The sequence below is a fragment of the Cryptomeria japonica genome, unplaced genomic scaffold (genome assembly GCF_030272615.1).
Source record: "Cryptomeria japonica unplaced genomic scaffold, Sugi_1.0 HiC_scaffold_162, whole genome shotgun sequence".
Classification (NCBI taxonomy): Eukaryota; Viridiplantae; Streptophyta; class Pinopsida; order Cupressales; family Cupressaceae; genus Cryptomeria; species Cryptomeria japonica.
In genome coordinates this window covers 200,001-203,272 of record NW_026728984.1, presented here as the reverse complement: position 1 = coordinate 203,272, position 3,272 = coordinate 200,001, and positions in this window count along the sequence as shown.

Below are 3,272 nucleotides of genomic sequence, written 5' to 3'. Positions count from 1 at the left end.
GGTGAGGCTCCTCGGCCGCCTTGGAACTATCTGTGTATCGGACGCGTCGCGGGATAAGGGGTTGTCACTGGTAGTCGCCCCAAGCGCGTCCGATGCTTGGACCATTCCGAGGCGGCCCCGAAGCCTCTTCCGTGTAGCCGTTGGGTCCTTCTCGCCGCATCCCTCGCCTCGCACCCCGATTGCTATGCGGTGAGGCTCCTCGGCCGCCTTGGAACTATCTGTGTATCGGACGCGTCGCGGGATAAGGGGTTGTCACTGGTAGTCGCCCCAAGCGCGTCCGATGCTTGGACCATTCCGAGGCGGACCTGAAGCCTCTTCCCTCTAGCCGTTGGGGCTTTCTCGCCGCATCCCTCGCCTCGCACCCCGATTGCTATGCTGTGAGGCTCCTCGGCCGCCTTGGAACTATCTGTGTATCGGACGCATCGCGGGATAAGGGGTTGGCAGTGGTAGTCGCCCCAAGCGCATCCGATGCTTGGACCATTCCGAGGCGGCCCTGCAGCCTCTTCCGTCTAGCCGTTGGGGCCATCTCGCCGCATCCCCCACCTCGCACCACGATTGCTATGCGGTGAGGCTCCTTGGCCGCCTCGGAACTATCTGTGTATCGGACGCATCGCGGGATAAGGGGTTGTCACTGGTAGTCGCCCCAAGCGCGTCCGATGCTTGGACTATTCCGAGGCGGCCCTGCAGCCTCTTCCGTCTAGCCGTTGGGGCCATCTCGCTGCATCCCCCACCTCCTCGGCCGCCTCGGAACTATCTGTGTATCGGACGCATCGCGGGATAAGGGGTTGGCAGTGGTAGTCGCCCCAAGCGCGTCCGATGCTTGGACTATTCCGAGGCAGCCCTGCAGCCTCTTCCGTCTAGCCTTTGGGGCCATCTCGCCGCATCCCTCGCCTCGCACCCCGATTGCTATGCGGTGAGGCTCCTCGGCCGCCTGGGAACTATCTTCGTATCGGACGCATCGCGGGATAAGGGGTTGTCACTGGTAGTCGCCCCAAGCGCGTCCGATGCTTGGACTATTCCGAGGCGGCCCTGTGGCCTCTTCCGTCTAGCCGTTGGGGCCATCTCGCCGCATCCCCCACCTCGCACCCCGATTGCTATGCGGTGAGGCTCTTCGGCCGCCTTGGAACTATCTTCGTATCGGACGCATCGCGGGATAAGGGGTTGTCACTGGTAGTGGCCCCAAGCGCGTCCGATGCTTGGACTATTCCGAGGCGGCCCTGCAGCCTCTTCCGTCTAGCCGTTGGGGCCATCTCGCCGCATCCCCCACCTCGCACCCCGATTGCTATGCGGTGAGGCTCCTCGGCCGCCTTGGAACTATCTTCGTATCGGACGCATCGCGGGATAAGGGGTTGTCACTGGTAGTCGCCCCAAGCGCGTCCGATGCTTGGACTATTCCGACGCGGCCCTGTGGCCTCTTCCGTCTAGCCGTTGGGGCCATCTCGCCGCATCCCCCACCTCGCACCCCGATTGCTATGCGGTGAGGCTCCTCGGCCGCCTTGGAACCATCTTCGTATCGGACGCATCGCGGGATAGGGGGCTGTCACTGGTAGTCGCCCCAAGCGTGTCCGATGCTTGGACCATTCCTAGGCGGCCCTGAAGCCTCTTCCGTCTAGCCGTTGGGGCCTTCCCGCCCCATCCCTCGCCTCGCACCCCCGATTGCTATGCGGTGAGGCTCCTCGGCCGCCTTGGAACCATCTGTGTATCGGACGCATCGCGGGATAAGGGGTTGGCACTGGCAGTCGCCCCAAGCGCGTCCGATGCTTGGACCATTCCGAGGTGGCCCTGAAGCCTCTTCCGTCTAGCCGTTGGGGCCTTCCCGCCCCATCCCTCGCCTCGCACCCCGATTGATATGCGGTGAGGCTCCTCGGCCGCCTTGGAACTATCTGTGTATCGGACGCATCGCGGGATAAGGGGTTGGCACTGGTAGTCGTCCCAATCGCATCCGATGCTTGGACCATTCCGAGGCGGCCCTGCAGCCTCTTCCGTTTAGCCGTCGGGGCCTTCCCGCCGCATCCCTCGCCTCGCATCCCGATTCCTATGCGGTGAGTCTTCTCGGCCGCCGCGGAACTATACCTGTTATTGCTACTGCATCCTTCGGCTGGTAACCTCCTCTGCCGCCTTGGAACGTTCTCTTTGTCGGACGCGTCGCGGGATAAGGGGTTGGCACTGGTAGTCGCCCCAAGCGCGCCCGATGCATAGACCGCTCCGAGTCGACCTTGCTTTCAGCCTCTCACATGCATAGACCTCTCTGAGTCGACCCTGCAGCCTCTCACGTTTAGCCTTTGGAATCTCGCCTCACAACATGATTGCTATCCTTGATGCATCCCTTGCCTCGAGCCCTGATTGCTTTCTTGGCTGCATCCCTCCTCTCCTCACAGCCCGGTTGTCATCACTGCTTCATCCGTCGCTTCATGCATTCTGGCTGCTGGGCCCTTCCCACCGCACACCTCGATTGCTATCTCTTCTGCATCACACACCCCGATTGCTATCTCTGCTACATCCCTCGGCTCTCACTTCTGCATCCTTCGCCTCACACCTCGATTGCTATCAATGCTGCATCCGTAACCTCACACCCCGATTGCTATGCGGGGAGGCTCCTTGGCCGCCTTGGAAATTTCTGTGTGTCGGACGCACCGCGGGATAAGGGGTTGGCACTGGTAGTCGCCCCAAGTGCGCCCGATTCTTAGACCGCTTCGAGGTGACCTCGTAGCCTCTTTCGTCCAGGCTTCCTGCCTTCAACGCCCTTTTTACACCTCGATTGCTATGCGCGGGCTCGTTGGCGTCTATCACCTCTCTGCGAAGAGTGGCACGATGATTGTTGGGGTAAATCGTAGCAGTCCGATCTCTGGCCTTGGGCCATTGTGAGGGCTGATCGATTTCCTGTGCGCATCTCGTGTTCGCCCAGTAACAGACTCGACGACTTGTAATCGGTCTTGTTCCCGATTGTTCCTGGAGGTAGTCTTCGGAACTCTTGGATTTGACCTGTCACTCGAACTGTCCTCTTCCGAGGATGCTTGTGTGTGTGTGCTTGTGCCATTTCCTTGGCGGTATTAACGAGATATTAAAGAGCGGAGTGAGCGCCTCGCCCAGCTATGTTTGGGGCTCTCACTCCCTTACCCGGTGTGCGACCGCTTTGCACGTAGGTTGCGGAGCATCGCGACTCTTTCGATGTTTGGCGGTTGTCTTCCGGTGATGCGTTGGTCCCGAAGTGCACGTTACTAGCATTTCTGCCATTGTTCTCGATCTTTGGCACGTTCCTTCGTTGCAATTGG